This window comes from Petaurus breviceps, unplaced genomic scaffold (genome assembly GCF_028583685.1).
Source record: "Petaurus breviceps papuanus isolate PSGF00001 unplaced genomic scaffold, PetGlider_PUasm1.0 490, whole genome shotgun sequence".
NCBI classification, from domain to species: Eukaryota; Metazoa; Chordata; class Mammalia; order Diprotodontia; family Petauridae; genus Petaurus; species Petaurus breviceps.
This window is the reverse complement of record NW_027186352.1, coordinates 21,443,269-21,466,937: the sequence shown is the minus strand read 5'-3', so window position 1 is coordinate 21,466,937 and position 23,669 is coordinate 21,443,269. Positions and strand designations below refer to the sequence as shown.

General features: G+C 42.1%; 1 long non-coding RNA gene across 1 annotated transcript in view; it reads right to left on the bottom strand.

Annotated features, from left to right (window-relative positions):
• Positions 1 to 17,092, bottom strand: part of LOC138172087 (uncharacterized) — a 28,215-nt gene extending 11,123 nt beyond the window's left edge. Inside the window, exons 1-2 of the long non-coding RNA XR_011171049.1 lie at positions 16,874 to 17,092; positions 16,339 to 16,415 (exon numbers count right to left, since the gene is read on the bottom strand). This is a non-coding gene — a long non-coding RNA (uncharacterized lncRNA). The remainder of the gene's footprint in view (positions 1 to 16,338; positions 16,416 to 16,873) is intronic.
• Positions 17,093 to 23,669: the final 6,577 nt, after the last annotated feature.

Genomic DNA, 23,669 nt, shown 5'->3' with positions numbered 1-23,669 from the left:
AGGAAGGAAGGAAGGAAGGAAGGAAGGAAGGAAGGAAGGAAGGAAGGGAGGGAGGAAGGAAGGGAGGGAGGGGAGGGAGATAAGTATTTATCAGGTATCTACTATGTGCTAATCACCGTGTTAAGAGCTTTACAAATATTATTTAATTTGATCCTCATAACAATTGCAAAATAAGTGCTATTATAATCTTCATTTCACAGTTGAGGAAACTGAGGTAAACAGAGATTAAGTGACTTGCCCAGAATCACAGAGCTAGTAAGTGTGAGGCCAGATTTGATCTCTGTCTCTCTAATGCCAGGCCCAGAACTGTGCCATAGTTGCCAAAGGCACAGATGAGGGGAGGCTAGGAGCTGACTGGGGGCCTGAGCGATGGCCAGCATGGATGAGGGGCTATCTGTGCATACTTGTTGGGAGCATGGCCAGTGGGGTATAGATCACTACTTGGATAAATGAATTGAATTTGAGGGTGTGCAGAAATCTCTTTCCCTGGGTGAATGACATACCACGTGGCAAATGGAACTATAGCATATAGAAAGCCAAATGGTCCAAGTTGCTCAGCACCCCTGGGGCCACAGCTCTAGGACCAGGGGACTGGGGAAATGAACAGGAAGGTCAAGAACATTTGGAGTCAAAAGCCCTGGCTTGAATCCCAGCACTGCCACTTACTAGCTGTGGGGCCTTGGACTGGTTGCCACTTCCGAGGTAGTTCAATGCAGGGCAGAAAATATTGGACTTGGTAACATTGGACCAGACTTCAAATACCAACCTTCATGGCCTTGGGCCACACCCTCTATGAGCCTCAGTTTCCTCTCTATAAAATTACAGGGTCAAACAAGACAGTTTCAAAGGACCTTTCCAACTCTAAATCTACACTCCTGGGAGCTCTCAGAATCTTCTGACCTCTATGAGAGCAGCTTAGATAACCAGCTTCACTTAGTTCCTTACATATCTCCGAGACCATCCCTCAGATGCCACTGGACTCAAAACATCATATCTCTTTGCCATCCATCTGTCTCCCTCCCTTTTCCACTACCATCCTCACCTCACCCCTCCCACCTGCCCCTCAATTGCTCACACAGCTGGCAATAGCATAGCCCTTTCTAAAATCCAGGTTTCCCCCTAGGAAAATATTTTCTATCTCCAATAATATCAGCAGAGAGTTCCCACCAACCATACATAAGCGAAGGGTCAGTCTGTGGTAATTACTCACACCTGGGTGTCCTCCACTGTCCTCTTACTCCTTGCCTCCCTCAGACCACAGCTGAGGAAAGTCATGGCACCATGCCCATTCACCCAACTACAAAGGCATCTGACTCACATCAGTCGTATCCTTAAAGCTGCTTGAAAATCATCTCTATCATCTCACAGAAAGGGAGTGTAGTGGATAGAATGCTGGTCTTTAAGTCAGGATAAACCTGGCTTCTAATCTTACCTTTAACCCTTTCTTGATGTGTGACCCTGGGCAACTCATATGACCTTTCTGAACCTGTTTTCCTCCTCTATAAAATGAGCATCATAGGAACCTGTGTCACATTGGTTTGGGTGAAATGATGGAAGAGAATTGTTGGCAAACCTTAAAGGGCTATAGAAACATGAAGTAGGATTATCCCATGGCATTTTCTGTCCTGAGCTCCCAACTCCTTCCCTTCCCTGTTATTCTCAGATGACCTAGCCTCCTCCTCTTACAAGACTGAGACCAATCAATGGCAGATCCCTCTCATTTCCTTCTCTTCCTCTCAAAATTACTTGTATTTAGGGTTAGAAGCCCATTTCTCCTGTTTTCCTTCTATCTCAGAGGAAGACTAGCCCATTCCTCTTTCCAAGTTTAATACTTCCACTTGTGATGTTGAGCACCCAGTATTTAATGTCATTTCTAGGGACTTCTTTCACCAGTTACGTTCTTTTGCACAGCCTCAGTTTCTCCCCTATTGACCTTTTCCACTTTACCAACAAACAAGGTTTCCCATCCACAAAAACAAACAAAAAGTAATCTTTCCTCAACCTTTGAAACCTTCTTTTTACTTCCCAAACTTCGCAAAAGAAAAGTTTGCATTTACCTTTATTTCCTGATCACCCAACCTCTCACTCAATTCAATGCAATTTAACAAAAATGAATTAAGTGCCTCCAATTGGACCAGGCCTGGTTCTAGGGGCCACAGGCATACAAAAAGACTTCCTATCCTCAAAGAGTTCAATCAGGTTTCACACAATTTCATTTCCATCCCTCTCCACCCTCTGATGAAAACCATTCTTTCTAATATCACCATTGACCTCACTATCCAATGGCTTTTCTTGAACTTTGCAGCATTTGTAGTTATTGACCACATCTTCCTCCTTATAGCTCCCTTCTCACCTGACTTCTGTGACCTTGTGCTCATTCGCTTCTCTTCTTCCTTTCATGTCCCCTCTTTTTCTCCTTTGCTGGAAGCACTGCCTCCCCCTTATTAAAAATAACCACTCCTTAAGATTCTTCCTTTGCTCCTCTTCTCGCCCTTGATGAGAGAATCCAGTTTGGGGTGGAAAGAAATGTGTTTTACTTTGGATAAGCAGAGTTTGAGATGCCTCTGGGACATGTGGTTCTAGATGTTCAAGAGGCAGTTGGTGCTGTGGGGCTAGAGCTCAGGAGAGAGACGAGGACCAGATAAAGAGAGATGGCATCATTTGCGTTGGAATCCATTGAAACTGATGAGGACCTCACTTAAATCCAGTTCAGGAGCAAGTCAAGACCTCACCCTCATGATATCATTGGTCCTCTTCAAGAATGAAAGATGAACAACAATGGTCACCAAAAGAGAGTATACAGAGAGAAAGGAGGAAGTCCAGGGTAGAGCCTTGGAGGACACCCACAGTGTCCTAGTTCTGCCCACCAAGGCCAAACAGAAGAAACCTAACTCCTCTTTCACAGAACAACTTTGGAAATACTTGAGATAAGCTACCATGCTTTCTATGAGGTTTATATCCCATCTTTTCTCTCTATCATAACCATCTCTTCTTTTTCATTTCCATTCTCACCATCCAATTTCAGGTCTTTAGCTGGATGCTTTCAATAACCAACTGGTTTGCCTAACTAGACTCTCCTTCCTCCAATCCATTCTATAAACTCCCACTAGATTAATCTGCCTAAGGGACACCTCAGATTAAGTACCTCTGTTTTTAAAAATATCAGAATTGCCTCTTTGATGAACTTCAAACTTGGCCTGAAATCCAAGGCCCTCTGCAATCTGAGCTCAACCTACCTATTTCTCTATCTTTAGCTACGCACCCAATTAACATTGTTCCTATGAAACTGGATTACTTGTCATTCCTCAAACATAACCAGTGCTTCCTGGGAAACATGGTGGCAGTAGAAATGGTATGGAAATGCCTTTGTAACCCTGGGCAAGTCACTTAATCTCTCCAGAACTGTATCCTCCATGGTAAAATGAAGTGGTTGAACTCTTAGATGACCTCAAAGATCCCTTCCCATTCAAATTCCAATGCAGTGATGTGATTTTATGATCCTGTTTTGTAGGCCTTTATTTATGCATCCCTTCTTTCTTAGAATGCCTTTCTCATCCCTACATGTTCCCAACTCAACTATCACCTATTCCATGAAGCTTTCCCTTATCACCTGGAAGTGATCTCCACCTTCTCTTAACCCCAAGAGAAGTTTGCACCATTCATAGGACTAATCATACCTATGCACTTCTACCCTCTCCCCCACTAGACTGTAAAGTCCTTGCTTGTAGAATCCATATCTTATCAGTCTTTGAATCTCTTAGGCCATTAACCATTGTAGACATAGATACTTGGGTAATGAAGAATGAATGAATATGCATCTCCTGTATGGTTTGTTCTCTTTCAGTAAAATACCTAGAATTGCCTGATAATAGATAGTATAGACACCTTCCACTTTTTGTTTGCTACGTGGAAGCCCCATGGTTGCAGAATGTTGCATGCATACATGTCAGATACAATCATTGTGTTGTTTGATTTTGTTTAACTGGTTTCTTTGATACTTGGAATGGCTCATGATGTGATGGGGGTATGTATGGATGTATCAAAAAATAACTATAATGTTAACTAATTTATTAAAAAAGAAAGATACAGGTTCAGGTAATAATTCCAGTTTTTTAAATAAGGAAGAGAAGCTAAAATGTGCTAAGAGGTAAAGTCTAGATTTTACAACCAAACACAGGCTTCCAATTTCCCAACCAAGTACCCTTCCACATCCCACGACTGCTCTGGCCAATTAAAGGACTGATTGATAAGTCCTTCATTAAAGCAGTTCCATATTTCATCATTCTCCGGAATGCCTAAGTGCCAAATTGTTTCCCGATTACTCTCACTTATTTTATTTTTGTTCTAAGCACAGTTTCCCCATTTCAATTTGAGTCAATTTCCATGAACTCATGATTGGCTTCTGAGCTTGGTCTTTGACAGACCCATCACCCACAGCATCAGAACAAATGTTTTGCATGGGCACAGAGCAATTGGGCCAGATGGACCATGCTGTGAAATGACACTGAACAACAGCATCTCTTCCATTCGCCAATTTCAAGAACAACTGATTCTACATTTGGGGAAACAAAATTTAATTGGATCCCATATGGAAGTCATCCTTTCCTTTCTTTCCCCAAGCTCTCTTAGAATTTGAGTTTGTCCAGACACCCACAGAGCCCCTTCGATTACTGCCATCTACTATGTGGCACTCATTAAGAAACAAATCTGCTAATACTTCAGTGAATCTGTGATCTCATCCATGTGGATATTCCCTTCGAAGATGGTGCTTGAAAGCCTTTCATGCCTGCCTCTCTCATGTCACTCCTCACCATGTACTACAATAAATCCTCCACAAGGAGTCTATTTAATTGTTTAGAGCCATCTTCTCCCCTTTGATATCGTGTGGGTACCATTTGAGAACATGGGCATTACATTGATTATCCCTTGCTCTTTAGAAACATTCTCATGGCAAGTAAAAAATGTTGGCCCTGATCGTGGGGTAAGAAGCCCTTAAGGTATAGTGGAAGAGAATTTGATTTGGTTTCAGTGGACCTAGGTTTGAATTCCAGTTCTGCCATTTATTAGTTGTGTAACCATAGACAAGTCATTTTCCTTCTTTTAGCCTCAGTTTCCTCATTTGTAAATGAGACAATCATAAGCAATACCCTCTGATATTCCTCCCAGTGCTAAATCTATGATCCTCAGATTAAAATAGCTCCTTTAAATCCTTCCTTCTTTGGAGCTCATTCCTTTTCCATCAGTTACATTTTGAGGAATCTTCAAGCTGTAGTTTCTACTTTCCAAGATAGTCATGTCCACAGCTACTCACAAGATGCCCAATATAGTAAGAACCCAAGTGTGTGAATGAGTCATGTTACTGATGATAATAATTTATCTTCAGGGGTGATTTCACCAGTTGGCGTACCCAACTCATGTAGAATAAAACCCCTTGACAACCAACCAAGAGTGTTCTCAAATTACCATGGTCAAAAAACTAAAAACAAAACCCACGCCCCTTTGGCCAAGCCATCATGAACCTCTCCAAATTGAGCTGAATTGGTCTTCTCAGGTAGCAAACACTGCTTGTCCAGCACTGGGCCTGGAAATGAAACCTTTCCAACTTGGTAAGATCTTCTGGGGTTTGCCCTCTGATGGCACAGAGTCACTTACCTGCCGTGATGAGACAGTAAAGGAGGTCGATTGTGGTAGGAATGATGTTGATGAGAAGAGCTTCATCAGTGAAATACTAGGTGGCTTCTCAAAGTCCTTTACATATGTTTATCCTGTTTGATGACACCAATGGCAGGGATAGGTACTGTACCTGTGATTTCTTTGATGTATGGAACTCCCAGGTGGGAAGTCCCTTCCACTGATGCAGGTGGATACCTTCTCTGTACCCTATAGTCTTAGAGACCTGCCAAAGGCCAGTGCCTTTGAGGTTAAGTGGTCTGCCCACAGTAGAGCCAGGATGTGTCAGCAGTGAGGTCTTCCTGGTTCCTTAGCTTATATTCTTTTTATTAAACCATGGTGTCTCTTAATAATACTAACATAATACTATAATAATAATAGTATAGCCAACAAGCATATATTATGTGCCAGGCCCTGTGCTAAGTGCTGAATAATCTCTGACTCTTACATGTAACACTTAGGTTTGTCATCTCATTTGATCCTTAGACAAACCTGAGTGACAGCTGCTATTATTATCTACATTTTACATATGAGGAAACTGATGATAAGTGATATCTGGGGACCCATAGATAGGAGGTATCTTGAATAGGATTCCAACCCAAAGTCCCAAAGTTGTGTGTAAGGGACACATTCTTCATCTTTCAATGTCCTCTTTGAGTCTTGGAAATGTCAGTTGAGTTGAATCTAGTTTAATCTTCCAAGTCAGGTCTTCTGCCTCCAAGGCCAGCACACTCACCACTGTTCTACCTACCTCCTGTCTTGTGCATAATGAAAGAAGGCTTACCCCTGATGTTTCCTGAGAAGCTGTTAGGAAGGATCCTTGCCAAGAGAGACCCTCCCTTTTGGGAGCTGGAGGTAAAATGGGAAATTCTCTCACCTTATATTTATTCCTTCAGGCCCTGTTCCTAGTTCAACTGCAAATACTGTTCATTAGTACCTTATTGGGAATTCCTTTGCCTCCTACTTTTCAAATTATAGCTAACTGAAAAAAACTAAAAAGGATTGGATATAGATAAAAATCCAGGTCTCCGTGGAGAAAGATACCATGAATCTTTCCCCATACCCACACCCATGCCCATAACCTATTTAAAAGGACTATTTAAAAAGTAAACTAACTGGGGATATAGTTCCAATTCAATACTACTCAAAAGATGGAAAGATTTTAATCCTCAAAATGGAAGGCAAATATATTCAGTCTTTCTCCAACTCCCTAGAGGAAGAATGTTGAAGATGGCATCTTGAATTAGGAATTTGGAAATAACAGGCCTTAGACAATTAGTGGAAAACTCTCAATGAAATAAAATCATATTACTTCTCAAATCATTATCAACCATCAGTACATTTAAAACAATTCTTACTAATTGCTCATGGGTAGGTCAAGCCAATATAATAAAAATTACAATACTACCTAGATTAATCTACTTATTCAGTGCCATACCAATCAAACTACCAGAAATTATTTTATAGAGCTAGGAAATATAATAACAAAATTCATCTAGAAGAACAGATGGTCAAGAATATAAGGGAATCAATGAAAAACTGTGAAGGAAGGTAGCCTAGCCATACCAGATCTCAAATTGTATTATAAAGCAATAACTTTCTAATCAATCTGGTACTGGCTAAGTAATAGAGTGGTAGATTGGTAGAAAAGATTAGGTACAAAATACAATGTAGTAAATAACCATAGCAATTTAGTGTTTGATAAAGCCAAAGATCTAACCTTTTGGAACCAAAGCTTGTTATATGTCAAAAAACTGCTAAAAATACTGGGAAACAGTATGGCAAAAATTATGTATGAACCAACATCTCACATCATATGCCAAGATAAGGTCAAAATGGGTACATGGTTTAGATATAAATGATGATACTATACACAAATTAGAACATGGAATAGTTCATCTGTCAGATGTAGAGATGAAGTGAGAATTTAGGACCAAACAAAATATAGAGAGCATTCATTATAAAATGTAAAATGGATAATTTTGAGTTTATAAAATTAAAAAGTTTTTGCACAAACAAAACCAATGCAACCAAAATTAGAAGGGAAGCATAAAACTAGGGGGTAAATGTTTACAGCAAGTATCTCTGCTAAAGGCCTCGTTTTTTCAAATATATAGAGAATTAATCAAATTTATAAAAATATGTCATTCCTCAATTGATAAATGGTCAAAGGATATAAACAGGCAGTTTTCAAACAAAGAAATCAAATCTATATATAGTCTCATAAAAATGTTCTAAATTACTATTGATTAGAGAAAGGCAAATTAAGAAAACTCTAAGGTACCACTTCACATCTATCAGAATGGCTAAAATGACAGAAAAAAATACTAAATATGGGGGGGGGGAACTGAGGCACTAACGTACTTTTGGTAGAATTGTGAACTGATCCAACCATTTTGGAGCGCAACTTAAAACTATGCCCAAAGGACTATAAAACTGTGCCCTTTGATCCATCAATACCATTACTAGTCCATACCCCAAAGAGATCCAAAAAAGAGATTGGGGCAAAGAAGATATTTGTACAAAAATATTTATAGCAGCTCTTTCTGTGGTAGGGAAGAACTGGAAATCAAAGAATGTCCATAAATTGGGAAATGGCTTAACAAGTTGTGGTACTTGATTGTAATGGAATATTAAGAAATGACAAATGGGATGATTTTGGAAAAACCTGGAAAGACTTATATGAATTGATGCAAAGTGAAGTGAGCAGAACGAGGAGACCATTGCACACAGTAACAGCAACATTGTACAATGAACAACTGTGAATGACTTAGCTCTTCTCAGCAATACAATGATCCAAGATAATTCCAAAGGACTCATGATAAAAAAAAAAATGCTATCCAATTCCAGAAAAGAACGAAAAGCTTCTGGATACAGACTGAAGTATGCTATTTTCACTTTCTTTTTCCTTTCTTTTTTTTAGTTTTCTTGCACAAAATGATGAATAGAAATGTTTTATATGGTTGCACATGTATAGCCATTAGATTGCTTACTGTCTCAGGGAAGAAAGAAGGGAAGGGAAGAAAAGACTGAATTTGGAACTCAAAATTTCAAAACAAAACAATGAATGTTAAAAATTGTTTTTGCATGTAATTGGTAAAAAATAAAATGCTATAAAAATTATTCTTACAAGGAACATTGAAAATTATTCAAAAGAATAATGGGCAGCTAAGTGGTACTACAGAGGATGGAGCATTAGGCCTGGGGTCAGGAAGACTCCTCTTCCTGAGTTCAAATCTAACCTCGGACATTTAATAATTATGTGACGCTGGGCAAGTCACTTAATCCTGTTTGCCTGTTTCCTCATCTATAAAATGAGCTGGAGAAGGAAATGGCAAAGCATTCTAGTATTTTTGACAAGAAAACCCCAAATGCAGTCACAAAGAGTTGGATATGACCGAAATGACCGAACAACAAAAAGGATAATAGGCAAGATTGCTCCAAGTCATTAATAATAAGAGAAATGCAAAACAAAACAACTCTGTGGTTTTAAATCCTATCCAACAAATTAGCAAAGCCTAGAAATAGAAATAGTTAATGTTGGAGAACTTATGGAAAGACAGGTACACTAATACATTTTGGTGATGCTGTGAATTGGGCTATCCATCCTGAAAAAAAATAACTTGGAATTATGCTTTCAAAAGTGACTAAAAGGTCTGCATAAGACATTAACTCAGAAATCCCACTCTTGTGTGTATATATATATAATATATGTTAAAGAGGTCAATATAGGTAGAAGCAGGAAAACTCCATGCACTCCTGCCATAACCACCTCAAATACTTATAAAAATTACTCTAAACAAACTTTAGGGCTACAGAACCCACAAAGTGACAGAGAGAAACAAATCTCCCACTGAAGGCAGCCTGGCAGGTCGGTAGGAAGGGTCCATTGCAGCTTGCTGTGAGCAGAGCCCAGCTCCATGCAAGCCCATGGTTTTAGCACCAGGGTGGCCATGACCAGCCGCAGCTGGAGGGACTTTAGGAGAGTGGATCACCAGCAGCTGTGGTGGTTTCCAGAATTATCAACCCATTAAGGCCAAAGACAAAGTGAGAGATCAGTGTGGACTTTGGGACCAAGGGGTCCAGGAGTGTGGTCTGGCCTCTGCTCCCAGAGGGAGAAGCAGCTGAGGCATAGTGGCTGCCATTGCATGGCTACTTCAGAGCTCCTGGCCTGCAGATCATAGGGGGAACAAGTGACCATTCAGAGCGGTAATCACTCTTGCTTTAACCTGCTTGGATCTGGATTGCTGTCTAGGGTGGAGATCCTGGGGTGAGTGACCAGGTGCCAGAGCTGGTCGAGGCTTCTGAGAGGGCAGCCAACTAATAGCTCTGGCAGCTGCAAAACCCCCATAAATTTGGGACAAACCTCTCCTCTCTGGAAGCAGAGTTCTACTGTGGAAAAGAGCTCAGAAGTCAAGTAATTGAGTAGCAACATGAGCAAGCAAAGGAAGCAAAGCAAGCACAGCAATCCGACTTTAGATTCCTATTTTGGAGACAAAAAGGATCAAAGCATGGAACAGGAGGAAGATAATGCAGTCAGAACTCCTGCACCAAAAATTTCCAAGAAAAATATGAATTGATTACAGGCCATAGAGAAGCTTAAGAAGGATTTTGAAAACCAAATAAGAGAAGTGGAGGAAAAATTGGGAAGAGAAATGAGAATGATGCAAGAAAATTATAAAAAGTGAGTCAACAATGTGACTGAAGAAAATAACACCTTAAAAAATAGACTAACTCAAATGGCAAAAGAGGCTCAAAAAGCCAATGAGGAGAAGAATGCCTTAAAAAGCTGAATTTGCCAGATGGAAAAAGAATCTCAAAAGCTCACTGAAGAGAATAATTCCTTCAGAATTATATTGGAGCAACTGAAAGCTTAGTGACTTTATGAGAAATCAAGATACTATTAAACAGATCAAAACAAATGAAAAAATAGAAGGCAATGTGAAATATCTCATTGGGAAAACCACTGACCTGGAAAATAGATCCAGGAGAGATAATTTAAAAATTATTGGACTACCTGAAAGCCATGATAAAAAAAAAAAGAACCTAGAAATCATTCTTCAAGAAATTCTCAAGGAAAATTACCCTGATGTTTTAGAACCAGAGGGCAAAAGAGATTTTGAAAGAATCCACTGATCACCTCTTGAAAAGATCCCCAAACGGGGCAGCTAGGTGGCTCAGTGAATAGAGCATCAGCCCAGGAGTCAGGAGGATCTGGGTTTGGACACTTAACACAACAACTAGCCGTATGACCTTGGGCAAGTAACTTTACCCCAATTTCCCTCAAAAAAAAAGATCCCCAAAGAAAACTCCTAGGAATATTATAGCCAGATTCCAGAGTTGCCAGATCAAGGAGAATATATTACAAGCAGCCAAGAAGAAACAATTTCAATATTGTGGAAACACAATCAGGATAACACAGGATCTGGCAGCTTCTACATTGAGGGATCAAAGGGCTTGGAATATGATATTCCAGAGGTCAAAGGAGCTGGGATTAAAACCAAGAATCACCTACCCAGAAAAACTGACTATCATGTTTCAGGGGAAAATATGGACATTCAATGAAATAGAGGACTTTCAAGCATTCTTGATGAAAAAACCAGAGTTGAATAGAAAATTTGACATTCAGATACAAGAAGCAAGAGAAGCATGAGAAGGTAAACAGGAAAAAGAAATCATAAGGAACTTATCAAAGTTGAACTATTTACATGCCTACATGGAAAAACAATAATTGTAACTTATGAGTTCTCAGTATTTTATATGTGTGTGTGTATAATACTATTCTCAGTATGAGAATAGTTAAAGGGAATATAAATGTGTGTATATACATACATACATATATATGTCTATATAGGAGATTATATGGGCATATGGATACATATATGAGTGTGTGTATATATGTGTACAGGTATACATAGACAGAGGGCACAAGACCAATTAAATAGGAAGGGGTGATACTTAAAAAGTGAAATTAAGAGGTGAGAGAGGAATATAATGAAAGGTGATGGGGAGAGATAGAATGGGGTAAATTATCTCATGTAGAAGAGGTAAGGGAAAACTGTTACAATGGAGAGGAAGAACAGGAAGACAAAAGGGAATGGGTCAACCTTATTTTCAATGAATTTGGCTTAGGTAGAGAATTACATACACACTAAATAGGGTATCTCACCCTATAGGAGAGTAGGGGGAAGGGGATGAGAGGGGGGATGATAGAGGGAGGGCAGGTTGGGGGGAGGGTAGTTAGAAGCACACACTTTTGAAAATGGACAGGATCAAAGTAGAGAACAGAACAAACAAGGGGCAGGATAGGATGGAGGGAAATATAGTCAGTCTTTCACAAATATCCACTATGGAAATGGTTTATGTAGCTACACATGTACAACCTATATTGAATTGTCTATCATCCCAGTAAGGGTGGGTAATGAGGGAGGAAGGGAAAGAATCTGGAATTCAAAGTTTTAAAATAAAATGTTTTTAAAATGCAAATTATTATTATTAGTTACAAGCAACTGGGAAATAAGATATACAGGCAATGGGGCATAGAGATTCATCTTGCCCTACTGGAAAGTCAGAGGGGGCATGGAGAAGGATATAGGAGAGAGCAGATTGGGGCAAGGGGTATACAGTGGGATCACTGTGTTGGGGTCGTGTGTAGGGGAAAGATGGGGGAAAAATTTGTAACTCAAAATCTTGTGAAATGAATGATGTAAACTAAAAATAAACATAAAATTTAATTTTAAAAAAGAGAAAAAATAGTCAATACAAGAAAAGAGGTCAAATATAAGTACCACTCACACCAAATTATTTTTTAAATATTTTAAAGTTCTTTTTATAGTAGCTAATAACTGGAAACAAAATAGATAACTATCAACTGAACAACGGTGAGATAAATTGGGATACATAAATATGAAGGCCTATTTCTGCATTATACAATATGATGTGAGCTCCTTAAAGACATTTTTGTCTATTTCCCTAGCACTGATCACAATACCTGACGTACAGTAGTACCTTGACCAATGCTTATTGCTTGATTACTTGAATGTGAAGAATGCAGAGAATCATGGAGGGAGACTTATGTGAACTGATTCAAAGTAAAGTAAGTGGAATCATGAAGATAATATGCAAGAAAATAATAATATGAGAAATGAATACAAAGCTCAAATGGAATACTACATTATTCTAATGATTAAGCTTGGCCTCAAAGTAGACATGAGAAAATTCATCTCCTTCCCTTCTTTTTAGAAATGGTGGACTATGAGCATGGGAAATCCCATGCTCTATCACACTTGCCTATATATTGGTTCAATATGTTGAGTTCCTTTTTGCTCTTTTTTTTTATTCTTTGCCACAAGAGATGGCTGGGCAGCTAGTTGGCACAATGGATAGAGCACTGGGTCTGGAATCAGGAAGACTCATCTTTGTGAGTTCCAATCTGGCCTCAGAAACTTACCAGCTGTGTGACCCTGGGCAACTCACTTTACCCTGTTTGCCTCAATTTCCTCTTCTGTAAAATGAGCTTGAGAAGGAAATGGCAAACCACTCCCATATCTTTGCCAAGAAAAGTTCAATCGGGATCACAAAGAATTGGACAGGACTAAAATGACTGAATATCAGCACAAGAGATGACTTTCTGAGAGAGGAAAGGGAGGGAAAGGGAGAGATATACTTGGAAATGAAGGTGATGTAAAAACAAGATAACAATTATCACGAAATAGTCAGTTAAAAAGTCTTCTACCTCCCTCTTGTCTCCTACATTTATATTTAGATACAGGAGGAACTCTATAGCCGAGCATATGATTGACACATTGGTTAGACTGGGGTAGGTCATGGGGGCCACTTGAGTCTAGCTTCAGGGGCTGAGAGAGGAAGAGACTAATTCAACTAGGCTGTGCCCAGAGAACAGGAATCTGCCATTTCCTTGTCATCATGAAGTAGCCTCAGGCTGGTACTGGTATAGGGCATAGGTTGTTACACCAGTGTAGGGACTGGTTTGGGGTTTTGTCTTTGTCTCTTCAGCACCCAGCACAGGGCCTTGAACATTGAGGGTGCTTAATTAATGCCTTTCAGATTCAATTGTCCCCAAAGGAATGAACTGGGAGAAATGGGATGAAGTTTTGCAGAGGAAAACTTAGGCTTCATCTCAGGAGAAATCTCCTTATAATTAGAGGTCTCCCAGAGTAGAACAGACTGTCTCAAGAGGGTCTGCTTTCCTGGATGGCTTCACTCAAAGGCTAGATGAACATTTGTTGGCAATGTGGTAGTGGATATTCTTTTGTGATTAGGGGTTGGACTAGATGCCTTCTGAGGTCCATTCCAATGCTGACATTTCATGATTCTGGATAGGACTGGATAGGACTTCAGCTGTAGTAGAATAGACTTAAAAACTGTGAAGCACTTTACATGCAAAATCTCATTGAATCAGCAAAGCCATCCTCCAAGACAGATGGTTAAGCAGAGATTCCTGACCTTTGTGTCATGCCCACTCTGGCAGTCTGGCAAAGCCTATGGACCCTTCTCAGAATCATGTTGTTAAATAATTGAAGAAAATCATAAATTTCAGTTAGCAACGAGTGAAAATATAAATGTATTTATTTTCCCATTCAAATTCATGAACCCCTTGGGCATACATGAACCCCAGGTTAAGAATCTCTGTAATACACATAGAATTACCCCTGCCCCATTTTACTGTAACCTGGCTTGGACTAGGTTGCAAATGAGTAAACTGAGGCTCAGGGGTATGAAGCAAGCTGCCTAAGGTCCCACAATCATCATTGTACTGCCTCCAGATTAGAGAGGGAAATGGAGTAGGTCTGGGTGAGAAAGATGCTAATATGCACAGGGAGTGACGGAGAGCAGCACAGAGTCATGGAGCCCTAGCTGTGCATTCAAACTTGATCTGAGATCCAGCACATGAAGGTAATGTGGTATCCAGTTTCCTAGTGTCCCCTATTTCTTATGCAGAAATAAAAGAATAGGGACCATGGGGATGGAGAGGTAAGGAGGTCTGATTCTCTTATACATCATATCTGAATCATGGATTCCAAAGATGTTTCTCATTCTTTGGGGTGGGGGAGAATTCCTGGGGTAGGGCATGGGGAAACCATAACAGTATTCACCCCCATTTCTGGAGTGCACGGCACCAAGCATCGAGTTTTCTCTGCAACAAGACATGGAAAAGTCTTTGGGCGCTGGCTTCCTGTCAGCCATCGAGTCCAACCCTTTCCTTTTACAGATGAGGGAACTGAGTCAGAGAAAAATGACTTGTCCAGGGTCACACATATAAGCAGAGAGAGGATTCAAAGCCAGGCTTTCTCACTCCCAGATATAGTCATCTTTCATCTCAACTAATCACAGAATCACAGGTGATGGCTGATAGCAACAAAGTGAAGAATTTAAATTGGGTATATGGAAAAAACTTGCTCCCAGTGGGCTTTGTGAGACATTTGATTGGGTTATGATAGCAAAAGATGGAATATTCTGTTTTAAAACAAATTCTCCACTATGTTTGATTATCTAAATGCAGAGAGATGGATAAGGATTCAAGCATTTGGGGATAGGTAGGTCCTTAGATGTCATCCATTTTGCCAAACACACACACACACACACACACACACACACACATATACACAATTTTCCACAAAAGGAAACTGGGGCTTGGGAAAGTAAAGTGACCTGTCCTTACAAGAGGTGTTAGTAGCAGGTCCTCAGAGTTGGAAAGTGATCTCAATGGTCATCAAAGCCAACCCACCTCTGAAAAACAATTTCCATGTTTGCTACAATGAGGAGGAACCTACCACCTCTCCAAGTAGCCCATTCCACTTTGGGAAAGGGTGAATTTTTAGGGAAAAGAGCCTTGCATCAAGCCTAAATCCAATTCTTCTCTTTTCCTGCCCTTGGCTCCTGATTTGACCCCCTACGGTCAAGCAACTGCGGTCAAATTGGTAACAGTCCAATCCCGCCCCCCGCACCACAGCCCAAAAGTGTCTGACAGGTCTAATACCTCCCTTTATTCTTCCCTCCTCTGAGCAATCCATCCCCAGTTCCTTCAGTAAATATTCACTTCCTCTTTCTAAATGACCTCTAAACATCTCTCCCAATTCTCGGAACTTCTTAATGTTTGTTCACATGCCTCCATTTTTGTCTTTGATGAGATAGTGTGGGATAGTGTAGAGAACACTGGATTTTGGATTCAAATCCTTCTCCTGACATCTGCCAGTTGTGTGACTCTGGGCAAGTCACTTAACCTCGCCGTGCCTCAGTTTCCTCATTTGTAAAATGAGGAGGAGGTTGAATTCAGTAGTATCCAAAGTCCCTTCCAGTTCTCACTCTGTGGACCTTCTTTTCATTCTTTGTTTTGGAGAAAGTTTTCTCACATCATAGACGTGACTAAGGAGTCGCCAGAGTAACTTACAAAGGTTTCTCAAGTTACCAACCTTTAGGTCTTCAATCAACCTACAAGCGCTTGCTAAGCCACACTGTGAGCCAGGTACTTAGGATATCAACACAAAGGTACACGCTTACTGCCAGGCAACTCCTATAGCAAGGACTGGGTGGATTTCTCTCAGTCTTAGAAGGGGGAACTCCTCCCCTCCCCCAAGCCCCACCACCTCCCCACTCTCTCTACCATCTGTTCATGTCCACAAAGTCCAAACATTCTCTGGCACTTACCAGGTCAATTCCATCACAATTAATTCATCTCTTCCCATGTTTTGGTTAAACAACATCTGGGACCATTGCAGGACTCTCTGTGATAAAAAAAAACATTTTGTCTGATTTGTTCATGCCCTAGCAGGACATAAGAGGGGGAAAGGATGGCCCTAAACCCAGGGGGGAGGGAGGCAGCTTCTAGGCCTTTTCAGGAAAAATGCTATGGGGGGTGGGGGGAGAGTGAGGAGCCAGGAAGAATAGACTGTAGTCATTCCATAAATATTTATAAATGAATCTGTAATAATTTTATAAGAGACATAGTGATATAGACCATGCCTAAGTCAGAAAGACTCCGGGTCAGGTCCTATGCAAGTCATTTCAATCAACCAATCAATAAATAAACATTTATTAAGCACCTACCATATGCCAGTCACTGTGTTAACTATAAAGTTATGGAACAGATGTTAATTCGCATTGGTAGAGGGGATTTCTTCATTTGAAAAAATTCTTTGGTCCAAACAAATCACTCAATTAGTCTGAGACTCAGTTTTCTCACCTGTAGAATGAAGGAGCTAGGAATAGATGATATGGAAGCTCTTTCAGACCACTGCTTGAAGACCCTCCGAGGATGGGGAAGCCACTGCCTCCCAAAGAGCACTCGTTGTTAGGAATCTTCTTGCATCAAGCCTAAACCTACCTCTGCACCTTCCATCCACGGCTCCCGGCTCTATCTTGGGAGGTCTGACAGAACAAGTCTAGACCCTTTCCATAAAACGACCCTTCAGATACATAAAAAAAGCTTTCATGGTCAAAGAACTCTTCCCCTCCCTCCTTGCTTAGCACGTGAGGAGCTGGTAATGGAGGAATGGTGGGGAGGTTGGGTGAGGAGAACTCTAAAATGTCTTCCAATTCTAAGTCTATGATCCCTTTTCTTTCTCCCAAACCCACCCCAGGCTTTCTCTTCTGCAAGGTGAAAGCAGTCATTTCTTTCAACCAATCCTATGATATGGATGCAGTCCCCTTCACAACCCTGGAGGAAGCTTCCTTCCTGCAGCTTGTCAATGAATACTTTCATAGAGTGCAACATCCCAGACTGAACCCGATGCTCCAACCTTGTATAGAGCAGGACCAACAATTGGGTCCTGAATTTATATTCTGCCAGTGGAGTGTCTGGGGCGGGTGGGTGGTGCAGTGGATAGAGCTCCAAGCTGGAGTGAGGAAGATGAGTCTTCCTAGTTCAAATCTGGCCTCAGACACTTTCTAGCTGTGTGTCCCTGGGCAAGTCACTTAGCCCTGTTTGTCTCAGTTTCCTCATCTGTAAAATGAGAGGGAGAAGGAAATGGCAAACCGGTCCCATGTCTTTGCCAAGAAAACCCCACACGGGGTCAGGAAGAGTCAGACACAACTGAACAATGACTGAACTGAACAAGTAAATGTCATTAACTGAAGTTCGACTGGTTTATTGATTCTATTCATTTTATGTCGCTTAGAGAGCCATTTCTCCTCTGTTACCCTTTCCATACCTGATATAGCTCCCTCCCAGGAGAGAGACAGAGACCGAAACGAGGGAGGGGAGGGAGTAAAGTAAAGGGGGGAAGAGAAAGAGAAGGAAGGAGAGAAGAGAGAGATGGGGGGAGAAAGAGAGAGAAGAGAGAGGGAAGGGGGAGAGGTGAAGAAGAAAAGGAGAGGGAGGGGAGAAGGAACGAGAAGGAGAAAAGGAGAGAGAAATGCAGAAAAAGAGGACAGAGATGGGGGAGAGAGAGGAGGGAGAGGGGAGAGGGAAAGGTGAGGAAGAAAAGGAGAGGGAGGGAGAGAAGGAGCAGGAAGGAGGGAGAGACAGACAGACAGACAGAGACAGAGAGTGTGTGTCTCAAAATGGAGCCTTTAGACCCACATTCCTTTTCACTTCAGATGATTTTGCTTAAAAAAGATCTTAGCCATGTGACCATCAGTTACCTAACTCAACGACCATTCACTGTGCTGGCCAAACAGGCCTGCTCAGAGTTTCCTGAGGCCTTTCCAATTCCCTACATTCTGCCTCTGGCTCTCTAGCTCTCCCTTCCCAGCAGCACACAGGCCTAATGTGCCTGGGGCAGGGAACATGCAACTAGTGCTGAGGTATCCTGGGAGATGAGAAGTCATGGAGAAGAAAAACTCCAAGAAAGCAGCTTTAAGTCAAATCCTTTCACCAAGCATTTTCCCAGGCCCCTGAGAGGGGCAGACAAGGAAGCTGAAGGCCAGAGTGCCATTACCTCCACAGATCTCCCTCCTGTCCTTCACTTTGCATGTGATGCTTGAGACAACGCTCTTAAAAAATCAGTCCCCCAGAGCATGAGAACAAACAGGTCAAGTCAAGTCAGACTGCTTTGCAGATGTCAGTGGTGAATTTCACCAATCCAGGGCAACACAGGTAGTGGGCACACCTGGGCATGTACCAGAAGGACTGTGTATGCCCTCTTCTCATATCTCCTGGGCCTGGCAGGAATGCTTCCCCCCACTGAGTCCGCTTGACCCTACTGAGCAGGCCTTTGTTGAGGTGCTTTGATCAGAACTGAATTGGAATACCTGAGTTGGAGCATCCCACACCCAGAAATAAAGAGTAAAAGCTGATTCTTCCCTGGTCCCTCCTTCATTCTATAGACTGTCCTGCTGCCTGCTGCTCTTACCTGAAAAAAAATAACAGGATAGAAATGACAAGACAGAGTCCTGTCTTTCTCCCTCCACTCATGTGCACTGGACTCCAGAACATTGACTGGTAACATACCCACACATAACAGCAAAGGAAGCTAGAGTTTAACAATCCATTTCTAAGTGCCCTAACCACATCCTCTCCAATGAACATCTTGTGACCAGCTGGTTGATTTCCCTTCCCTACCCCTTTCCCCAAACCCCTGATTCCTTCCTCTTGTTTCTGCTTCTTGGGATCTTAAGCTCATACATTCCAAGCATGAAGGAATACAGTCACAGAATCTCAGAGTTCAAAGGGACCCCTGAGGGCAGCTGGTCCAACCACTGCTGTGTGGGGGGAAAATCCCTTTTATATCATTCCCCAACCTATGCTCATTGAGCCTCTGTTTAAATGTGAGGGGGGAATCTGCCACATCCCTGGGCAGCCCTCTCTAAAGTCAAGCATGAGCAGCTTTCCATAGGACAGCTGCTGTGAACAGCTTTCAAGGTTCTGATTAGATAGTATAGTGAACACTCTATTCAGTAACAAATCAGAGCAAAACATTCACAGAAATCAAGGTACAGCATTCACAATGTTACAACTTATCACAGAAAATCAAAATACAGCATTCACAATGACATAATGACTCAACAACTTATCACTAAAATGGCCACATAGTTTTCACCAAAGTGGTTACATAGTTTTGAACAAAGTACAATCATTTAGTCAATCAATCACTTAGTAATTCAATCATTCAATCATGAAGTACAAAAGGTCGAAGTCCTCCACCTATGGAGCACACTAAGTTACAAATCAGTCACTATTCAGTCATCAGTCACTATTCAATCATCAGTCACTACTCAGTATCCTCTTAAGGGGTAGTGGAAAATACATAGGCCATCCACCCCTTGGTCACAAGTAAATCACAATTTCATCAGTCACTACTCAATACCCATGGAGAGATTTTTTTCATCTTGACTCAGGACAGGCTTTCAGCTTCCATGATTCCTCATCCATGGTCCCATCTCCCTCCTGAATCTAACCAACTGCCACCTGAGTTCAAATGCAGACAGCTCCCAGCTCCTTGTCCAGCTCTCCATGCAGTTCCTGCTCCACATTGGAGCTCAGTGTCCAGTCCATCTCAAATCCTTCATAGTCTCTGTTCCTGGGAAGACAAGGCTTAACACAGCCACAAGAACATTCATGCACATTAACAAAGCCAAAACAACATTTGTACAGAATACTGACACCACAGTCATACTTCCTCAGTCTTTAGCAGCTCCAGCTGGCCCTCGGAAGTCTTCAGCAGCTTTGTTCTCAAAATCAAAGTCACTTTCTCCCATTCTCAAAATCAAAATCACTTTCTCCCCCACTCTCAAAATCAAAGTCACTTTCTCCATGGAAGTTCCAGTCCAGCAGCAGCAGCCCAGCCTTCAGGTTCATCCCAAGAAGTTCTGCCTGTCCAGCTTGTGCTCTTCCTTAAATATGGTATAATAGCTCCTCCCTGTTCAGCCCCTTCCCCTTATGTCAGCAATGGGGATTCATACCTTCTGTTTCTTTAACAGAGGCTTAATTTGAAACTAGGTCCTAAGTACCTGTCAGCTTAGCAATACAAAGGGATCTTCAAATTCCATTACCATTACACCCTATCCACCTTTGGACAGCTCCTTTTGATGACATCAGCCTTAAATCTGCCTCTTTGCACCTGTTGCTTCCACGTCCTCCACCTGGGGCCAAGCACAGCAGATTTAATTCTCATGGATGGATGGAGACAAGGGCTAACCCTGGGATTTCATTGGTAGAGAGAATTTTCCAATAAGGAATCTCCCTCTGCTGATGTAAGGGAGATTCTCTCACTGTACTGAGGCAAGTGAACAAATGTCTGATCTTAGCATTTCCTAAAGCACTGAAAGGCTGAGTGATTTGCCCAGAATCACAGAGGAAGGCATGTATCAGAGGCAGAACCTGAGCCCAATGCTTCCTGAGGTCAAGGCTGGCTCTCTATCCCCTGTATAATGTGCTTTATTTCTTGTGTCAAAAGCAAACTAGCCAATGAGAAACCAGCCCTTAGCACATGTTCAGTGTGCCCTTCCTGGTTCCAGCCTACATGGAAGCCTACTTAGAAGTGGATGCCCCACTTGAGAGAAAGCAAAGGTCTGATCTTCTCCTGTCCATTTACTACCTGGTGAAGAGACCTTTTCATTGGCTGCTGAAGGGGAACTGAGTGCACACATACAAAGGGCCTGAGGAGAACATTTCTTCTAGGATGAGTTTCAAATGGTGTGTGTGTGGGGAGATGTAGAGAGCTGCTGAAGTTTATTGAATAAGGGGGGTCAAATTGGCTGACTTGTACATAAAGAAGATAAATTTGACAAGAGAGTGAAGAAAAAACTGGGTGGGGGTGGAGCCTTGAGGTGGGGAGACCAACCAAAAAAACATTAGAACTGACCAAAAAGAAAAGGAGGCACTGGGCCCTCTCTCTTCTCTTAAAGCAAAGACTAAATGACCACTTATGTTTAAAAAGATTTTTATTCAGATTATAGATCATTATAGATGATTTCTAAGATCCAGGCCAGCTCCAGAGATTGTGCGATTTTATGAAGGCTTGAAAAGCATTTTCCTTACAGTCATCCAATGAGCTAGGAAATGCAAATATTTTTATCCCCATTTAAGAGATGAGAAGACTGAGGCTTCCAGAAGCGAACATTTATTAAGGGTCTGAAGCAGGATCATAACATAAGTCCTGACTACAAATCCAGGATATCACTTTGCCTTTTGTAGCAAATATTATTGGAGAGAAAGTATGGTACTTGAGTTGCTGGCCAGACCAAATTCCCCTAAAAGAAGCCATTTCTTTCAAAAACACATAGACCAAAACCCAACCTTTGGCCAGGAAGCACAGTGGAAGGGGGAGAGGGAGGGAGGGAATTCTTCTGCGACTCAGGCTTCCATAAAATAATCTACCCATAAATAAATGAGCCTGCTGAATTCAGTTGTTTATTTCAGCTTGGCCTCCCCACCAAGTCCAGGCCCCAAAGGAAGGACTTTGGCTTGGAGTTTACCATGGAGAGGAAAGAGGCCAAAGGCTGCCAAGGCTGCTGTTCCAGCAAGGAGACTTGTGTCCAGGCTCCTAAATCAGGTCACTGATCCCTATTTGTTTCAGATCATAATTTAATATGGCACCAGTCAATTGGTCCAAATGTCTGAGAACTTACCAAATGTGCCTGAGGAAGGAGGATGAGTCCCAGGTGCCAAGGTCTCACAAGGCATGAGCAAGGGGAAAAGGAGCCCTAGGTCAAGAAAGTTTGTCTTCAGTGATCCTCATCCCAAATGACCGCCCCCTCCAACTGTGAGGCAGCCACACCAACCCACATGGACCTCCCCACGGGGTCCACGAACCCCACATAGGATGTAGGTGCCAAGATTTTTGTTCCCTGGGTCACAAAATCATAAAGCTAAAATGGGACCTGAGAGGTCACTGAGTCCAACTACATTTTGCAGATAAGGAAACTGAGGCACACAGCGGTTAATCCCAAAGTTACTGAGACACCGAGTGGCAGAAGTGACTGATTTCCTGACCCTGGGCAAGTGACTTTTCTGAGCACCCTCAGTCAGCTCTGCAAGCCTAGCTGCCACCACTGACCACCATTGATAGAGGGGGTATCCTTACTCAGAGCCCAGCATGAATGAAATCACAGCTCCAGACAACAAAAAAGTTCACATGTTAATGCATTATCCCACGTGAGGATTTTTTCTTTTTAACCTGTGACTCTTGGGAACACAATACCTTGACCTTTGAATTTCATGGAAGGATGATTAAATAGATCCATCTCTCAATAAACATTTAAGTGCCCACTCTGTGCCAGGTAGGGCAGCTAGGTGGCGCCATAGTTCATAGAGCGCAAGAAGGCTCCTCTTCCTGAGTTCAAATCCGACCTCAGACACTGCCTAGCTGTGTGACCCTGGGCAAGTCACTTAACCCTGCCTGCCTCGGTTTCCCCATCTGTAAAATGAGCTGGAGAAGGAAATCTCTCTGCCAAGAAAACCCCGAATGAGGCTACAGAGAGTTAGTCACGATGGAGAAACGACGAAACAGGTGAACTAGGTACGGTGCTAGGCTCTGCGGATACAAATCCAAACAATGAAACAATTCCTGCTCTCTGATTTACATTCTAACCTCTACACACACGTGAGGCCTAAAGAAAAAGACCAGGCACAGGATGGAATACAAAGTAGCAAAGGGCGAGGAAGCCTCGGGGGAGGGCGCGGCCAGGGGGGGGTGAGAGGGGGGAGAGAGGGAGGGGGATGGGGAAAAGTTTCCTGCACCTGCTGGCCCTGAAGGACTCTGGACAAAGAAGAGTCAGGTGCATCCCAGGCCTGGGGAAAGGCCAGTGGATAGCCACAGAGCCGGCAAGGCCCACATGCGGGCTTGGCTAGTGGACAGCCACGGGGCGGGAAGGCTCACACGTTCTTTGCATGTGCTGTCTTCTTTTATCCTCACAACAATCCTGGGAGGAAGGTGTTATTATTACATTTTACAGTTGAGGAAACCGAGGGAGCGAGAGATTAAGTGACTTGCTCAGGGTCGCACAGTTAGTAAGTGTGGATTTGAACTCACGTCTTCCTGATTCCAGGTCTTGGATGCCCCTGCCTCTGGATTCCTGTAGCTCTGTTTTGTTGTTTG